This window comes from Petaurus breviceps, unplaced genomic scaffold (genome assembly GCF_028583685.1).
Source record: "Petaurus breviceps papuanus isolate PSGF00001 unplaced genomic scaffold, PetGlider_PUasm1.0 90762, whole genome shotgun sequence".
NCBI lineage: Eukaryota > Metazoa > Chordata > Mammalia > Diprotodontia > Petauridae > Petaurus > Petaurus breviceps.
Window position 1 is genome coordinate 8,471,917 of NW_027187339.1, and position 20,237 is coordinate 8,492,153.

At 41.8% G+C, this 20,237-nt stretch overlaps 1 protein-coding gene across 1 annotated transcript in view; it reads left to right on the forward strand.

Moving 5' to 3' along the window:
• LOC138146447 (heparan-alpha-glucosaminide N-acetyltransferase-like) overlaps window positions 1-20,237 on the forward strand; it is a 283,193-nt gene that overhangs the window by 17,392 nt on the left and 245,564 nt on the right. The window lies entirely within an intron of this gene.

Below are 20,237 nucleotides of genomic sequence, written 5' to 3' on the forward strand. Positions count from 1 at the left end.
GCTTGTTTGTGTCCTGTCCCTCTGTGCAGGGCTCAGCACAGCCACAGGAACTGGGAATGATGGGAAACTCTGGAAAAGCCCAAGCCAGAGCAGGGCTGGGGAACCTGCGACCTCAGGGTGGTCCTGGAAACTTTGTCCTGACCATTGTTCCTTATCCTGGTGGGATAGCTTAGCTATAGAGCAGCCCTCAAGGGCATAACTAACACTAAGACCAAGGTACACAGTGGAAAAACCCTATGGAAAAAAACTATATTCAGTTCTGAAACTAGCAGTGCAAACCATAGGCAAGTAATCTTTCTGGGTCTCAGTTTTATTCAAAAAAATGGAAATAATAAAATTTATACTGTCTGTCTTAAGGATTATTGTTTAGAAAGTGTTTTGCAAATAGTAAAGCACTATATAAAAGTGATCTATTATTTAAAGCCTGTCTGTCAGGATGTATCTCTCCTCCACCTCTGCCAAGGCCCCAAAGTTGGCTTCAGCTCTGTCAGCATATCTTCATCCTCCGTGGAGTTTCCTCAGCTGGGAAAAAAGGGAAGTTTCTTAATTTTCCTCTTCATTCATTCAGCAAATTCTTATTGAACAACTACTATGTGCAGGGATCTATGTTGGGTGCTGGGGTTACAAAGATGAAATTAGATGCAACCCTTTTCCTCAAAGAATCTCAGGGAGGAAGTCTTAGGAAGATAGTTACAACACATATCCCCCAGACTGTAAGAATTTACAACATGATGGGTACCTAGGAAATATCAAATGGAGTGGCCTGAGGGATTTAGGGAAGGGGTTATCAGAGAAGGCATCATGAAGGATGTGGGCCAAAGCAGACTTGACTGATTGGGTTATTGAAAAATGCACTGGCTCCTGAACTTGGATGATAGCACCTTTCCCCAATCCCTGAGTCAGATATCATGGGTGTCCATGGGCTTTCTAGGTCTTGGAACAGATCTGATATACTGTGTAGACACACACACTTCCCTAGTCCTTAGCCAGCACTGTCAGTAATGCTGCCATGATAATGGATTTGTATCCGTCAGATCCTGGGATTCAATGAATCCAGATGGTTAAGGAAATCTTTATCCTCCTGACAGATCCGTTCCTTTAGCTGGTATTTGGTAGTTTCAGCTGAATTCCAATCACATTGAATTATTCTTTTTACTGCATCCAGACTTTAAATCACCAATTGCCCAGAGAGGCTGTCCAAAATTCTTGCCTCCACCATCTGGAGCCCAGTGTGATGTCACTTGGTGTGCTATGTATAGAGGAGGGGAAAACACTAGGCAGGCACCCAAAGACCCAGTTCTGCCCTGCTCTCAGTTCCTGGGCAAGTACACTCGTCACAGATCCCTGTGCTCAGATGAAACTTGCCACTGAGGCCATCATAGCCTCTTTAGCGGTTCTCTTCAGGTACAACATCCAGGTCATGGCAATGGCTGTCTCAGAGAGGTAGCTACAAGGACTCCTCTTACCCTATGTCCTAGAGGGCTTGTGTAGGGGCCTGTGTAAAGGGTTGTGAACTATATCCTTCCTTTGCCCTCACTGTCTGCCTCATTATTTAGGGTTGAGTATAGGTCCATCTGGGCTAGCTGGTTGGGTTCACTCTCAAGCTTTCACTGCTAGTCTAGTCTCCCTCTTTCCATTCTTTTAATGCCCTCTCTTAGTTCAGGAGCCCAAATAATGTCCTGTTCTTCTCCAAAGCTCTCCAAAATTAGTACCTAGGATCATAGAGCCATTTATAATAAATAAACATCCTCTGACATAATTTGTCTAACCCTTTCAATTTCTTGATGAGGAAAATGAAGATCAGAGACATTAAGAGGCCTTCCTGCAGCCACATAGATTGTAAGTAATTAACAGTTAGGATTTGAACTCTGATCTTGTAGTGCTCCAAGCCCATCCTTCTTTCTATAGTTTAGGAAGTCCTCCTATGTGACTCAGAGTATAATTCATAAGCTGGGGCCTGCTACTCCTGCCTATTTCAGTTTCTGAAAAAGAAATTTCAGACTTCTGCTTATATTTATTCTAAGATCTGAGTTTCATTTTCTCCTTCACATGCTATTAACTTTGCCCTTTACACAATGCTGGTCTTGGCTGTGCCAGAGCGTGATATATTGATAGTCATAAAAAGCTATTAATTTTTGACATTATTTCATTTAATATGTTTGTTCTATTTACACTCACAGATTTCAAGGGGGTGGGGCATAGTAGTGATCAGAGGAAGGAGGTGGGGAGTGAACTATTCCTGTTCATTGGAGAGTTCATTTTATAGGCTATGATTTTGGGGGCCAGGGGAGCCAGAAACAACTGTAACTGTTCCTTAGAGAGGGACCAGAAATGATAGGAGCAGGGGGAAGGTCATAAAGAATGAGGACTCTGGATGAGATACATGCTGAATTGAGAGGCCAGAAGCAGGAGACAGGGGCTATTCCAGAATCAAAGAAGTTCAAAGATCAAGCAGAGATCTTACCTGAGGCTCAGGCTCCAGGGCACTGATCCTGGAGAACCAATTTGGCAGCACCCTGATTCTTGTGGGCACACAGGTTTCTAGGACAGGCTGGTCCGCTTTCCAATTTCCCTTAGGTAAGCTGGAGCTGGACAGCTCCTTGCCACTGGCTGCAGCATTATACTGGGGGAACAATTTTCTCTAATTAGCAGTATGCTAGGATTTGTAAGGGCAAGTATAGGGACTTAACAACTGATTGAAATATCTGGGGGTCCAGGGACTTGGTATCCTTTGGACATTTTCTTCTAATAGTTTCCTGATCCACAGTCATTTTGGTCACAACCGAAGTTGAATCTAGTAACTATTCAAGCCAGAACAGGAGTCAAAAAACCTTGGTCCTAGTCCTGACTTTGGGGCTTAATTTGCTTGTGATCTTAGGCAAATCACTCATTTTATGATCATCAATTTCTTCATCTGTCAAATAAGGGCTTCTCTCTTTTCTGACTACTTCACAGGGCTCTGGTGAGGATCAAATGAGGTGTTAGATGGAAAACGTTTCCACATATAAATGTAAAGTCTTTAAATTGTTAGTGTGACAGGGAGTGAGAAGACCCTTGAAAGGCTATCATAGAAGTTTGAACTGGATACAGAGATGATAGAGATGGGTCATTGTGGGTCCTTGACAAGTGGAGGGATGTGATTAAAACAATGTTTTAAGAAGATTTGTTTGGTGGTGATAATTCAGAATAGACTGGAGGTAAGGAAAACAACTGAAAGGCTGTTGTAATAAATTAGGTAAAGTAAGTTAAGGTGATGAAGACCCAGACTAAGATATAATAGATGGAATGTAGAGGAAGGCAGGACCTTCCATGTTCAGTCCTCTTCAATTGTTTCCAACTCTTCATGACCCCATTCGGAGTTTTCTTGAGAGATACTGGAATAGTTTGCCATTCCCTTCTCCAGTTCATTTTACAGTTGAGGAAACTGAAGCAAACAGGGCTAAGTGACTTGCCTGGGGTCACACAGCTAGTAAGTGTCTGAGGTAAGATTTGAACTCACAAAGATGAGTCTACCTGACTCCAGAACTGGCACTCTATCCACTGCCTCACCTAGCTAACTTGAGACCCTCCATATTCTTATCCAAATGAAACTTCTTAGACTTTTCCTCCCCCTCCCTCTTTTCTCCTCTTCCCTTCTTCTCTCTTCCTTTCCCCCTCTCTCTTCCTTACTCCCCTCTCTCTCCTTCTTCTCCTTCCCATTCAAGAACTTCGGGGACTTGGCATATAGTATTTTAGGCAGGGCTTGAGGTTGGAATTTTTTTTGGCAACCCTCACTCTGAGAAGGGCAGTGACTTACTTGCCTAAGATCACAGAGTCAATCAGTGGAAAAACTAGTGGTAGGGCTTTTGTCTTCTGATTTTCTCTAACATGTGATGCTCTGAATAAAGTGTTAATGGCTGATAATAACAACATGTCAACCCATCTAGGATAACATATTTATCTTTTAATGACACTTTTATTACATTTGCCCAAAGGAATGATTAATCAATCAACAAACATTTATTAGATGCCTACTATTTGTAAACACTGTGCTAACCTCAGACATCTGGTCATAGGATCAGATGATTAATTTGGAGCTGAAAAGGACCTTAGAGGCATAAAAGGGCTAAGTGACTTGCCTAGGGTCACACAACTAATAATAATAGCTAACACCAATGAACAGTTTAAAGTTTGCAAAACACTTTATGCATATTATCTATACAACAGTAGGTGGTACAGTTAGCCTTATTGCACAGATAAAGAAACTGAGGGTAAGGGAGGTTAAGTGACTTGCCCAAGGTCTCGTTGTTAGTAAGTGTCTGAGTCAGGAGTTTAACTTGTGTATTCCCAACTACAAGGGCAACACTCCACCTACTGTCACTTAGCTGCCTCTTGAACTGAAAGACACCAAAATCCAGTACACACTATGCCATGCTGCACCTCACTACTGGATGGGTAAAAAGATCTCTATGGTGAAGGTAGGAATGGGTGGGGTGAAGGGTTCAAATCTTTTCAAACCATGTCTTTTATCAAGCTACCTACCCTTTCTCCCTACACATAAAGCCAGCCCGAGTTCAAATTCTTAAGGAATTTGTAGCTGAATCCCTTCTAGTCTCACCTGGTTCAGAGGTTTGTATGCCCATCAGATAAGAGATAAGAAGCTTTCATCCTTTCTCTCTTTATAAAAAAAAATTTCTCCTATAGATCTGAAAGACCAATTAGGTTTTTGGCCATCATCATTTTCCCTTTGCTGGGGTTCCTCCTGTGCTTCTGGGAATTACATTTTGCCCAAATGGACTGAAGGTCTGATACTGCATGCAGACAACAGTAATTACAATGCTGTGTTACAATATCGAGAGCAGCAATCTGTTTTTCTAATCAATAAACAGTGTCAGGCAGTGGAAGAGCTGCAAGTTACAATTCCCCAGCCACATGTACTCGCCTATTATGCTGCAGCTCCAGAGTTAATCAATTGACCAACATCTGGGAAGTGTCTTCAGTTAAATGCCTGAAGTTTTTCTCTTGCCTGAAAGGGGAAGGACCTCAGTAGGGGGTGGGGGTGAGGCTTGGTTACCCATGAGCTTGTAGGATTCCTTTGCTTCTGCCTTGTATAGGTCTCCTTGGTTTAGGAAAACACAAATCTAGAAGGCATTCTTTTTCTTGGAAAATGAAGATGGAAGGCTAGGGAAAATGAAGTTGGAGGCAGGGACAGCCATGCTTGGGAAAAAGAGGTGTGAAAAATCTAAAAAGGGCAAGAGTAAAGAATGTCTTCCTTCCTTCCTTCCTTCCTTCCTTCCTTCCTTCCTTCCTTCCTTCCTTCCTTCCTTCCTTCCTCCCTTCCTTCCTTCCTTTTGCAATTATCTTTTGTTTTTTATATCACCTACATTTCTCCTCATATCATCCTACTCTAAAAGCAATTCCTTATAACCAGGAATGAAAAAGAGGGAGAAAGTTCAACAAAACTAATCAGCATATCAACAAAGTCTTAAATTAGATGCATTGTTCCACACTCTAGTTCTCTATCCTACTTCTGTAAAAAAGAATAAGAGGAGCCTTCTTGGACTTCTTCAGAGCTAAGTTCCTGGTCATTATTAACTCAACAAATACAGGGGGTTCCAAAAGTCTTAGTGAAGTTTTAAGCTATTAAAATTTAGTAGCTTCATATCTATTTAAGTTGAAAATTATGCTAAGACTTTTGGGATCTCCTGTATTTACTCCACATATACCATGAGCATAATAACACTGTGCTAGGCACTGTGAGAGATATCATAAATCGTAGGTTCATAGATTCAGAGCAGGAAGGAAGCTTGGAGGGCATCTAGTTCAAGCTCTTTATTTTACAGATTAAGAAACTGAGTCCATGAGAAGTTAAGTTGCCCTAAGTTGCACAGAAAAAACCAGGAATCAAACCCAGGTCCTCTGACTGCAGTCCCAATCAGACAGTCTTCGCCCTCTAAAAGCTCTTCATCTAGTAGAGGAGATAAGACAAGCAAGTTGTTTATTGTTGTCCTTTGACTCTTTGTGACCCCACTTGGGCATTTCTTGGCAAAGATACTGAAGTGGCTTGCGTTTCCTTCTCCAGTTTATTTTACAGATAAGGAAGCTGAGGCAGACAGCATTATGTAATTTACCCAGGGTCATGCAGCCAGTTAGTACCTAAAGCTGCATACAAATAACTGAAGTGCAAAATTGAGGGGAGCATTACAGATAAAATGATACAGAGCTCAAGAAAGGAATGATCATTTTCAGCTTGGAGGAGAAGGAAGGATTTTTAAGTGAGAACTGCAATACAGTGTTAAAGGAAAAGCATTGAATTTGGAATCAGATGAGGTGAAGTTCTGGCTCTCCTACATACCAGCAATGTAAGTTTGGGCAAGTCACTTTACCTATCTGAGCCTCAGTTTCCTCATCTGTAAAAATTAAATAACACCTGGTGGTGTTGTGTTGTAAGGACATGCTTTTTAGACTTTTTAAAGCAGCATATACATGTAAGTTATGAGGCAGGAGAAAGTGCAGACAAAGGGTAGAACAGAGATTTCAGCTGATGTCAGATAATACTGTTTGATGTGAGTGTTGACTACACAAAGTAGAGTAATGAGAGATAAGTTAGGAAATGTGGCTTGGGGGTAGGGATGTGAAGGGCCTCAAATGTTACAGAACATAGAATTTTAGAATTAGAAGGGCCCTTGGGAGCTATTAGTTAAAAATTGAAGCATAGAGGAATTCCCTCTCCATCCTGGATAAGAGTTCATCCAGTCATCTGAAGACATTGAGGGAGGTACAGACTGTATGATCTAAGTCATTCTATTTATGATTAGCTCTGATTGTTGGGAAATTCTTCCTGAAATTAAGGCCAAATTTTCATCTTTCAACCTTGGACTCATTAGTTCTTATTCTTCCCTCTGGGACCAAACAGAACAATTCTATCCCTCTTCCATATGACAACCCTTCAAGTATGTGCAGACAGCCATCCTGGCCCTTTAGGACTTCTCTTCTCCAGCCTAAACATTCTTTGTTCCTTCCATGGTCCTCATGACTATCCTGATTGCCATCCTTTGGGAATTCTCTAGCCTTACAGTGTCCTTCCTCATATGTGGTGACCAGAAGTAAATATGGTACTTGAGATGTCATCTGACCAGGGCAGAGTACAGTGGGACTATCTCTTTCCTTGTTCTGGACACAATGATTCTTTTTTTTTTTAATTTTTTTAAGCAATCGGGGTTAAGTAACTTGCTGAAGGTTACACGGCCAGTTATTATTTCTGGGTGTGGTGCTGAGTATCTGAGCCCGGATTTGATCCAGGTCATCCCAACACTGGAGCCGATGCTCTTGCTCACTGTGCTACCTGGCCGCCCCCACAATGATTCTTAATGTAACCTCCTATCAGGATAGTACTTTTGGCTACCATGAGAAACTGTTGACTCATTCTAAGCTTTCAGTCATCTATAACCCTCAGATCCTTTTCACACGAATTTCTATATAGCCAGTCCTCCTCTGTCTTGTACTTGGGAAGTAGAATTTTTTTAAATGTAAGTGTAAGACTTGGCATTTTCTCTCTTTAATCATCTAATGAGATTAAACCTATTGTTCTAACCTGTCAAAATCTTTTTGGATCCTAACTTTGGGTCATCAATAGTTCTATTAGCTATCCCTCCTCGCTTTGGGTTGTCTTCAGATTTTATGGGCATATTTTCTCTATCTTTTTCCAAATTATTTATAAAGTGTTGAATAGCACAGGGCCCAGCACAGATTCTGCTAGATGTCTTCCAAGTTGGGAATGACCCTTTTATAAAACAGCACTCTTTGGTTTCAATCATTTCAATCATTGCTGCTAAGTCATGTTCAGGGGTTGGAACTTTATTCAGCAGGCTATTGAAGGGAGAACCATTGAAAAATCTTAAGAAATGATGTGATCAGAGATATGCTTTCCGAAACCTCAACTCGAAGCAGTGTGTGGGTTGGATTGGAGGGGGAAGAGACCAGTTAGCAAAAAGTAATAAGAGGTAGGGAGAGGGGACAGATTCAACCAATTCAGAATAGGTAGAATTGATACTACCTCTTTAGCTCTGCCTGTAGACTCCAGAACTTCCTTCAAAGTATAGCTTGGATGCTACCTCCTACATAAAATCCTTACACCTCTTTCTACTAGTTAGTGCATCCTATCTTCATCTCCCTTCTCCTACCTCACATCTCCCTCCATCTTTACGTTACTTTGTATAAAATCTGCATTTACTTATCTACATCTATTTTGTGTCTCTCCCCCACCTCACATCCCAAGAACAGGGACTATTTCATTTTCTTTATTTCCACAGCTCCTAGCAGAGTGCTTAGCTAAGAGTAGGTGATTAATAAATGTTGAATTTGAATTTGACAGGATTTCATCTCTAGTTGGATGTTGAGGCAAAAGCTGCTCTGACCATTATTGTTGGTCAATGCAATTGTTCACGCTGATCCATGCTGGAGAAAAGTCTGTAGATAGGTATCAACTACATCCATTAAAACAAAACAAAACATGGATTAGCCCAAAACTTGCAGCTGGAATCATCCCCAGGATCCATTCCAATCAAAAGTCGCAGCTGCACTGGCTTCAGCCATTGTGCTTGTGGACAAATCCTAAATCTGTCTGGGTGAATGTGAGGGAGATGCACTAGAGAATGGTTCCAAAACCTATCACCACTCAAATGTGCAGGATGGAAATGATCCAGCTGACAGTTCCTTCCAACCCCATAAACTTTTGTGTTCATTTATTCAGGACTGGAAAGAAGGGTGGTAGTAGTGTGGGTGGGACCTGGATGGCTCCGGGGACCAGCAGAAAGATAGCCAGTCATTCCTCATTAAGCTTCAAACCCAGCACAGGCACAGGAGTCACCAGAAATCATTCTCCTCTGTTGATTACATGAATTGACTCTGTGTGTGTGTGTGTGTGTGTGTGTGTGTGAGAGAGAGAGAGAGAGAGAGAGAAAGAGAAAGAGAAAGAGAAAGACAGACAGACTATGTGTGACTGTGTTCTCTTTCTTCTTTGAGGTTGGTGGAGGGGTGGAGGGAGGGAAGGCAGGTCAAATGGGGAAGTAGAGGCAGAAATACAATGTTGATCCCATTCTTTTTGCTTGTTTTTTACTTTTTGGATGGGGGAGGGCAGGGCAATTGTGGTTAAGTGACTTGCCCAAGGTCACATGGCTAGTAAGTGTTATGTTAAGTGTCTGATGTCAGATTTGAACTCAGGAACTCCTGACTCCAGGGCTGGTGCTTTATTCACTGTGCCATCTAGCCACCCCAATCCCATTCTCAATGTTTCCACTGACAAAACAACACAGAGAGGAACCAGTAGGGGAGAATCCTGCCAAATTAGAACTGAAAAGCCTTGATGCTAATGAGAGAGAGTAGTCAATGAGATAACTTGTCGTAGAACACTTGTTTGAGCCATGAGTAATCCATGGACGATCTGAAATATTTTGCCCTCATGGGCTAACCAGGCTGCTTATCACTACCACCACCACCACCACCATCATCATCATCAAAGGGAAAGACTGGAATAAGAAGAGCAAACCACCATTTCCCTCTTTGATGAGTCTCATCATGATAAGCCCATCTGATGGTGGTAGCACATAAAGGTTCATTGGAAAAGTCCAAGAATATGTAGAATTGAAACTATCTCCTTCCCTCCATCTCTCTTAGCCAGGAGAGAATTCAGAGCAAACCATGAAACCTCAGCTAAGAGACTTTTGTGCTAAAGAAAACCAGCTCCTTTCCATTTTCATTTACTTTGGTACTTTGATGGAAATGGAATCTCAGCTGATACATTCCCTCCCCCACTTTTTCCCCTCAGCAATACAGATGTAGGTCTACGCATCCACTGTCCTCCTATGTGATTCTTGTTTAATGTACCGTGGAAAGATCATGGGCTTTTGGAGTCAGGGGACCTGGGTTAGAATTCCATTTCTCCCATCAATTACCTACCTATATAATGTTATCCAGGTCACTGTATGGACCTCAGTTTCTATATCTATAAAATAAGCAAACTGGAGGAGATGGACTCTTAAATGGATGTTTTTTATGATCCTTTATGAAATTCTTGTGTGTGTGTGTGTGTGTGTGTAACCTTTTTCTAGAGCAGCAGTTATCATCCTTTTTTATGTCATAGATACCCTTGGCAGTCTGGTGAAGCTTACAGACCCCTTCTCAGAATAATGTTTTTGAAAGGATAATATAAAATACTGTACATAGGATTATAACGAAATAAGGTATTAAAATATAATGTATATATGTATATGTATTCCATATATGTATCAGACAGAATACATGTTTGCACATGTAAGACAGTATACACATATGTTGTATATACATAACATATGCACATTATATATATTTGTATATATATAATATATAGCCAGTCAATATATTACATAGCAGTCAATGGCAATATTCTATGTAGGATATGTACTTATCTACTCACATGCTAGTCAGCAGCCCTCTCTGCCCTCCTCCCCCCAAGAACCCTGACACTGGCTGCATGGAATCTTTCATCTTATGAGACTTCCTAGTAGGGACATACTGTTTATTGGGATTTTATTTTGTTTTTAGTGGAGATTGATCATGGGATCGTAAATCTAGGGCTGGAAGAGACTTTAGGGTTCATCTATTCCACTTCATAGATGAAAAAGACTCAGGGCAGGTGAATGACTGGCCCAAGGTCACACAGGTCATAAGAGCTGGTGGAAGGATTGGAACCTAGTTTCTATAATGGTTGAGCCAGAATTCTTTTCACTGGACTCCTTCTGCATTCTAGTTTTCAACCCCATTCCCTCTTTCTTCTTCAGGGAAGTCTCCAGGGCTGTGAATCAATCAATCATCAAGCATTTATTATTTACTATGTGCCAGGCATTATGCCTGACTGTTTTTATTTTCCCGGGTATCACAGTTCCTGGCACATAGTAGGCACTTTGTAAATGTTGCTTTGATTATCGAATTGAATTGACTCATCTCTGGGTTGTATCTCGATATTGTTTCCTTCTCCAAAGTACATCATTGCTCAGGAAGTGGCTGCTTCAAGTTTGAAATGAAGTCTTAAAGATGTGTAAAGAACTGTCTTGAAACATAGTATAGGAGATAAAACCACTTTGAATGGATGAGGGAAGAAGGCCAGCAAGAAGGCCTTTTTTCATTGGAAAGGTGGGGGTGGGGGATGTGGAGAGAAAAATAAATCATTATTCTGGCTTTGCCGGGTACCATTGGAGAAAAAAGAATTCCTCCAGGTGTTTATGTGCCCACACCCTGCTGACTTCCCATTTCACACCCACCCACCACTGAACTAGTCTGAAGGAACAGCAAAGGAGACCTCCTTCATTTCTAGAAAGTTGCCCAAAATGGCTCCTGAGGGGAAAGGAAATGGGGCTCCCTCTCAGCACTTCTCTTTTGGTGTCCTCCTAACTCTGAGCCTTCTGAGTGTTGTGAGAACTGCACATTCCCCTTCCCTTCTAGCCTTGGTTCACAGACTCAGTGGTCTCTGCCAATGGTACTTGTGGTAAACTGGCCACTGGACCATAAAATGGAAAATTTCTATTTGGGAGAGAAAAATAGAATCTTAAATCTAAAACCTTGAAGTCAGGCAGTCAATCAACAATCATTTATGAAGTATTTGTCATGTGCTAGGCACTGTGCTAAGCCCTGGCAATATAAGTACAAGCAGAAAGAAAGACAGTCCCTGATCTGAAGGAACTTACATTCCAGGGGTGCAAGATAACACTTAAAAGGAAGCTGGAAAGATGGAAAGGAAGGTGAATGCACCCAGGTACAAAAGCATGGTAGAAAAAATCCAAGAGGAGAGTCAGGAGTGCACCTTGGAGAGGGATGAAGGCATGGAGGACTTAGGCATTCTCCTTACATTGGAAGTTCCAGGAGGAACCAAAGGGAGGGGCTGCAAGGCTAAAGGTACTTCCAGTGTGTGAAGGTCAGGGCTGGAGCGAACATCTGGGGGGTGGAAAGGTTTCTGGGACATTTCAGACAAAGCCTTGGAGAAGAATGAGGACTGCAGCCTGGAGAGGAATGAATGAAGTAACCTCAGAGTCCATCAAGTCCAAGCAGGGGAGTGCAGCAGCCAGCTTCTATTGGCTCAGGACCCAATTGTTCAATCTTCATTATGACCATTTATGCCTCAGAAATTGGCAAATGCTACAAATCAGGGCTTGATTTATTATTTTTTTTAAAGCAATTGGGGTTAAGGCTTGATTTATTATTTTATTGATGGTCAAAACTTAAGAAAGTAGTGGAGAAAATGTCTAATAATACAGATTAGATTTAAAAGTGTGTTATTTATACATTCCACCCCCACCCCCACCCTAGCCAGTTGTTAGACATTTACCAGCTCAATCCTGAATTACAGTTGAGGAAACTGAGGGCCAGCGACCTTAAGTAACTTGCCCAATGTCAAACAGTTGGAAAAATCATATTCTTCTAGTGAACGTTCTGGACAATATAGCCTTGGGGATTGGTACCCTGAGAATTTAAGGTCTTTGGCTGGGCAAAATCTCAGGGGATCCAGCCTTGGAGGATTTGATGAATCTGGGGCTTAGAACTAGACTCTGCCTCCAGCAAACAAAACCTCTTTTCTTGGGGAATCTTGTATATTATCCTTGGTGAAGAACTGGAATGTATTTGCCTATTTGGTTCATAATGCAGACTCTTGAAATAACAGGTCAGCTGATCTGCAACCTTAAATGTAATTAGTAATGTCATTAGTCTGATCCATAATCAATACCTGTGTAATTGCTTCCTTATTTTTATATTTTGTCCTTGGGGATTTTTGCATTCCAAATTAGACATCAATTTGTAAAAATGCTTGTAAACAATGCTAAACATATCATCTGACATTTACTCTGGGTAACATTCCAGCAAATGAGTGTGTGTACACATGCACACATACACACACACATGCATCAATTTTAGCCATCAGAGAATTGTGTAGAATAATAGTGGATGGATCTCATGCTGACAAATGCTTTTAGGCTTTCTGTTGCAGTTGGCTTGACTTTTTGAATATGAGGTAAGTCTCAGTATGTCATCAGCCTGCCAGGGGTTCATGGCAATATTCAAAACACCTCAATTTTCTGTTTAAAATTACAGTCAAGGGGCTTACAGAATTGATAGTTTTACAGTTGCTGCTATGATTTTATTTACTTGCCCCCTTCAGTGTTGAAAAGAGTTTCCAGATTAGAAGTTAGGGGAGCAGGGTTTGAATATCACCCTTGGCACCTGCTCCCTGGATGATCTTGGACAAGTTCCTGGAAGGTCTCTGGGACTCAGTTTCATCTTCTGTAAAAAGGGAATTGGAGTAGGCCAGGGGTGGGGAACCTGCCACCTTGAGGCCACATGTGGCCCTCCTCTAGGTCCTCAAGTGAAACCTTGAGGCCACAGGTTCTCCACTCCTAGACTAGATCAAGGGTTCTTAATCTGGTGTCCACAGACTCCCATGGAATCCATGGATAGATTTCAGGGCATCTATGAACTTGGTTGGGAAAAAAGTTACATCCTTATTTTTACTAACCTCCGAGATTTAGCAATTCTTTCCATTTCAGTTTAATCTGGCGTGAACAAACACTTCCAAAGGCATCCATGACACACATAAAAATGTTAAGAACCCCTGGGGTAGGTGATGTCTAAGTTTCCTAAATTTCTTAAGTTAGTTTCCCCAAATCTAGCATACTATGAACCCAGTGGTCTCCAGGATGACAGTGACCCTTTCTTTTAACAAGGCTTGAAAATGTAAATTAAAAACCTAGTACCTTCTTAGAATCAGTGATGTCAATATATAATTCAACATATGATATATAATATATATGATATGATATATAATATATAATGTCAATATATGATCCATGATATATAAATAATTTTTTTATTTTGCTAGGCTGGGGGGTACTCTCTACCCAAGCAGCTGCAACCAATCTTGGTCTTAGTAGATTAGTCTTAAGGAAGTGCTTGAAGCACACAGACCTTAAAGTGACTTACCCAGGGTCCCACAACTAGTAAGTGTCAGGGCAGATTTTGGACTCAGGTCTCCCTGAACTTGAGACCTGATCTCTATCCTCTTACTGCTTCTAATCTGGAGATGTTAAGGAGATGACACCAGTAATGGATTTAATATAATGAAATTTTTAGGAGCCTTAATATTAATTTGGCAACTTGCCTTGCCAACCCCATCCCCAACCCCCATGCTCAAATAATGTGCTTACCTTGACCACCCCTTTGATCTTCCCAAAGCCGGAGTCAGGAGTCATCTCTTTGCCTGGTGAGTGTGTTTGTGTGTGTGTGTGTGTGTGTGTGTGTGTGTGTGTGTGTGTGTGTGTGACTCAAGGTCAGACTTGAGCAGCAAAGGGGAAATGTGTCGAAGGCAATATTTATGAATGGGCTTGCAGCCTACTGTAATTGAAATTAATGTTGAGTCTTCTCTTCCAGTAACTTTCCAAGCAGACAAATCTGAGTCGACAGAGGTCTGAACTTCATCTCTCCCAAAGATAGCTCATTAGGGGGCCTAGGCTATAAATCTCTCTTCTCCATGATAATACAAATGCTAATTGGTCTGAAGTTGGCAGTTCTTGCCATTTCAGAGCAGATGGGGATCTCTGGGTCCTTTCAGACCCTGTGGTCTGTGGGGAGACTTCAGTGGGAGCTGGCGAAGCCACTGTGAAGGAAAACATTTTTAATGCAACCACTTGAAAGGTCTTTCCGAAAGCAGAGTCCTGCTCCTTCTCTAGCAAATTGGGTGAAATGAGAAGTGACATTTTCTCCACCCCACCCTCTCTTTCCTTGCCTTGAAGCATCACCAAGTTTGAAGAGCTGGCCCTGAGTGGTAAAGTCTTGTGAAACCCAGTCTCTGTCTTGAGCTTGGATGCATGATAGACAGAATCTCATCAGAAGCCTCCTCTGCTTTGTCCTAGAAACAAATGGTGGGAGCTGGAGACCTTCCTCTTCTAAGCCACCAAAACAAAGGTCTTTTCAGCTTCTTTGTGGCAAACATAGAATTTTTATTTTGTTCTGGACCTATGTTTTGTTCGTGGTCATGCTCCCAGTGTGGGAACTCCCTCCACGGATGTAGATTGCCAACTCATCTGTAGTTTATATTCTCAGAAGTTTGCTTGGGGTCATGGAGAGGTTAAATGACATAGTCTTATAAGTCTGTCAGAGGCATGACCTGAAAGCAGACCTTTCTGAATCCAAGGCTAGCCCTCCATCTGCCATGTTATATGCATCTTAGAATGATGGAATTTTATATGTGGAAATGACCTGAGAGCTTAGAGCTTAACTCTCTCTCTCTCTCTCTCTCTCTCTCTCTCTCTCTCCCCCTCTCCCTCCCTCCCTCCTCCTCCCTCCCTCTCCTGCATATCTATATCTATGTGGATATATCTATATCTATATATGGAGAGAGACACACAGTGTATGTGTTGTGTGTGTGTGTGTAGGCAAACTGGTTTGCAAACCTTGAAGTGTAAATACCAGCTACCATTTGCATTCAACTTGGGTCATATCCTCTTATTATCCTTTCCTTTGTTCACTGGAGAGCATCCACCATGGCCCAGGAGACCCTTGGCCTATGTACAAGACTCCGGGAAGTTTTTCTCCCTGGCTTCCCATTCAAGGTAGTCCAGCTGTGGGCATGATCTCAGTAGGCAACTTAGTCAAGTCCAGGTAATGATACAGATGATGTGGTTTGGTGGAAAAACCACTGGGTTATGAGTGAGGAGACTTAGGTCCTAGTATCAGGTCTGCTGCTGCCTGGGGATGGTGTCACTAGCTGTGTGAAATCAGGCAAATCATAATTCCTATACACTTCAGTTGCCTTTTCTGCCCAGTGCAAGGACTACAGTGTCTGGCGCAAGTTGGTGTTTAAATATTTGCTGAGTGAATAAATGAAATGTTTCTCACATGATTATCCTGGGGAGAAGGATCCGCTTTACCTCTCTCAGAGGAGCAAATATCTAGAATAAAGGGTCACCCAGAATCATGATTGGAAAGCTATCGCTGTGGTTCTGTGAATGACCCTTGTGATTTCTACCAATAAAATGATGTTCTATATTTCTATAGCAATTTATAGTTTTTTTGTCTTATTTATTTTTAAAAATGTTTTAAAAATCGATGCCTTTCCTTTTTATATCACATTTATTTCCAAATACATCACTTCCCTCTTGCTTTCCCAATGAGCATTCCCTCATCACAAAGTTTTTAAAAGAAAGTGAAAAAAAGTAATTTAGCATAATGGAGGAACATATCAACTGTAACTGAGAGCCTATGTGATATTTCACTCCCATCCCTCTGCAATGAAGGAGGGGAGGTGCATTTTTCAGCTTTTCTCTTGGACTAAAACTTATTCATTATAATAATATAGCTTTCAGGGTTGGGTTTTTTTTTTTACTGTTTTCTTTCATATTTAGTTGAAATCATTGTATACCTTGTTTTCCTTGTTCTGAGTTCTTTACTTTGCATCCATTCATATGAGTTTTTCCCATGTTTTTCTGAATCCTTTATAGTCATCATCTTTTAACAGCACAAATTCTAGTACCTTCTCCTGCCACATTTTATTTACTCGTTCCCCAATCACCCTGCAATCTCATTTCACATTCATGCTGTGAGGTAGGGAAAAGAGGTCTTGACCCCTTTTATGGATGAAGAAACAGAGGGACAGATATCATAGATTTAGAGTTGGAAGAGATCCTAGACGTTTACTTCATTTGATGTACAAGGAAACATGGCCAGAGAAGGCAAGTATCTTGCTCAATTTCACATAAGTTCGTGATTTGACCAAGACATAACAGCTAGTCAGCAGTCAAGCAATCTCAGAGCAATCTCAGATCCCCTAATTCCCAGCTGGAGCTGTTTCAACCACATGACTTGTCTCAGGCCTGTCCACTTGGCTCTAGGGGCTCAGACACAAATTGAATTGAGGTAATTCTGGTGCAAGGATCCAAGAATCTGTGGGGAACTTTGATTTATAAGCTTCCTTCCTGTGCCTTTTTTCTCTTTTAAACAGACAACCTTGACTTCTTTCTCTTCCTGCAGAAAGGATCAGTTGAACTATGCAGTCTGCTCAGGGCTACCTGATGAGGAGCAGAGGGAAAAAGCAGAGAGGTCTTTGTGGTTGGATTTAAAGGTCAGGGACCTGGGGTGTTGAGAAGCAGTTTTTGTCACTGTCTCTGAGTTTGAAGACTGAATGCCCTTACCCTCTCCATCTGTCACTTAGAATTATAGAACCGTTGCATTTGACAACCATGAAGGACCTCAGAGAGTCCAAGCGTGGGAACCCTGGCCTCAAGGCCACATGTGGTCCTCTTGGTCCTCATGTGTGGCACTTTGACTGAATTCAAACTTCACAGAACAAATCCTTTTCATAAAGGGATTTGTTCTGTAAAACTTGGACTAAGTCAAAAGACTGCATCCAAGGACCTTGAAGGCCACATGTGGCTTCGAGGCTGTAGGTTTCCCAATAATGCCTTCATTTGACATATGGGGAAGCAGAAAGCTCAGACGTTGAAGACTGGGTTGGCTCTGGACAGGTAGATACGAGGCCCATCAGGCTTCTTGGAGAGTCTGGTTGTGAAGAGAAGAGGAGCTTGGAATCACTGTCCTGATCTCTAGGGGCTTAGAGTCTAAGAAAGATACATTTATGCTGATAAATATATAGGAAGCATCCAAGGGAGACAATGAGTGAGTGTGGATAAGTGCGGATGATGAAACAGGCAACGAATGGATGAGATCAAATATTTACATCTGCTGTGGGCTGAGGGTTAAGTACATCAGTGCATGAGAGATCACTGTGATACAGTGAATGGAGCATAGAATTTGGAGGCAGGGACTTTGGTTTGAATCCAGTCATACATTTTATTGTGTGATCTTGGGCAAATCATTTATTTCTCCAAGCCTCAGGTATCTGATCTCTAAAATCATCATCATCTTCTTCTTCTTCTTCATCATCATCATCTTCATCGTGGCCACAATGAATTTTTTGTAAATTTTTTGACTGGTGTTTGTGGTGGCAGGGGTGTGTGATGATCCAGACCCTTGAGGGAATTTTTAAAGTGCAAAGTCCCTCCACATACATAATGACATCTTCTCTGTAACTTCAGGACTCAGGAAGTTATCTTGGGTATAGAGACATTAATTGACTTGCCTATGGTAACACAACTAGAAAGAAGATTTTCTAACCTCAAAATCAGCCCTCTTTCCACTCTATTCTTCCAATTCTCAGCAGAATTGCTGAGGCTCAAATTAGAGAATGCACCAAAAGCATCTTGCAAACCCAAAAAGCATCACCTAAATACCAGTTATCTTAATAGAGCATGGGGTGGGAGGTGGAGGTAAGAGACTAATAACTCATATTTACACTGAGTGTGGTTGGTGAGTGTTACAGCCTTCCTCTCTATTGGTATGGATATGGATGAACCTTTCTTGGACCTTCAGCTTCCAACATGAATGTGCCAGAGACAATAGGGAAGGATTCCAGAAAGTGTTGTCAGTGAGAAGTCCCTAATTTTGTGATATAATATCACTACTGCCCAACCTTGTGTTATCTTCTGTGTCTAACACCTCAACAAATGATACTTTCCCCTGGAATGTACACAATACAGGAAAATCCCCCTGGAGAAACCAGATTTCCTAGAACTTCACTGTTTTTGCAACAGAGAATGCTCCCTTATGGCATTTGTACCTGCCTCTCCCTGGTTTTATCTACCACCTTTGGACAGTGTCAAAGCAGGAGAAAGATGGGTATCCTCGTTAAGGTCTCTCCACCCACCCAATTCAATTGTCCTGCCATCCTGAGTGTGGCAACCAAGACAGCCCAGAAATCGAGATGCCCAGGGCTCCAGGGAATTCTACCTTAATCTTTTTCACTTTTGATGCTCTGCCTACCATGATCCCCTAGCTCTGGAGGAAGGGGACATTAATTAAAATCTAGTCTAATTCTTACTGTGTGACCTCAGTCACATAACTTCACCCACCTGCACCTTAGTTCCCTCATCTTTCAAGTGAGGGGATTGAACCAGATGGTTTCCACAGTTCCTTTTATGTCCCATACTCTTCATGAAGCCATCTTTAGCAGTGTACTGAGCATGTGACTAAAGGAAACCCAAATCATAAGTGCTGGAGTCTGGTTTGCTGCATGGACAGAGTCTGGCCTGGTGCTGGTGAGTCACCTAGGGTAATGTGCCCTCCTTTGCATAGAACAACTACAAATTGTTCAAAGAATTTTGAGTTGAAGGGACCTGCAAAATTCTCACTTTGTAGATGAGGAAAGAATGAATTCTGTTTGCCCCCTGGGTCCCTCCTACCCCTGTCCAAGGCTTTTGTTTTTTAAAGTCAAGTTTCTCTTGGGACGGATTCCAGTGAACTGCTTCAATGAATGTTCTGGGTCACCAGAGTTAATTAAAGTAGAAAAAGCCCATATCCATTCTCTTTCACCTATGCAAACACTAGATGAGCTTCTCTATTTGGGAGAGGGCTGCTGCAAGGCTGGGGTAAGTGCAATTGAGGTCTGGGAACCGTGCCAGGGTATATCTACAGCACATGGTCGAAGACATCACCAGCCCAACCCTGGCATCTTTCTCCCTACTTTTGAGTGAGTAATTTGACATACTTAATTCCCTAAATAGTTTCAAGGACAAAATGTGAATGTGTCTGGTGGGGAGGGATACAAAATAGGGAGAGATTTACCCCTTTCTCCTAGAGAAGATTTGGTGCTCTAGCTTGGAATCTAGCCCACCAATTCACTGACTTTGAAAGCGGAAAGTCCTCTTCGAGTCAAAGGTTGTGGTGGGGTGGGGGGAGGGGGAGGAAGAAGACCTAGTGAAGGGTTCCCTTTCTCCCCTGACACCCCAGTAGACATTTTTCCTTAGGGATGTACAGGAAGCCACAGAGTCCAATTTCTGAAATTCCTCTCCCTTCTAAACTTACTTGATAATTTATAGACAATCCCTGGAGGTGTGACCAAGTTTCCAGGAAAGAGACTTCTTGTCTTGTTTTACTTCATCCGATGGATTTTAGTGACTTCTCAAACAAGTGTACAGGTCTGTTAATTGATAAGTTGAGATTGTTCTGACCTCATTTAGATATCAGAGATAAAAATGAAGTGGAAGTAGTTTCAAACTTGCCCTTATAGCTGCTTTTTTCCTAGGTGGTCCTAAGCTCCATTGATGGGCATGTATCAATTTTAGATGGGCAGTGGAGAGAGAGAGAGAGAGAGAGAGAGAGAGAGAGAGAGAGAGAGAGACAGA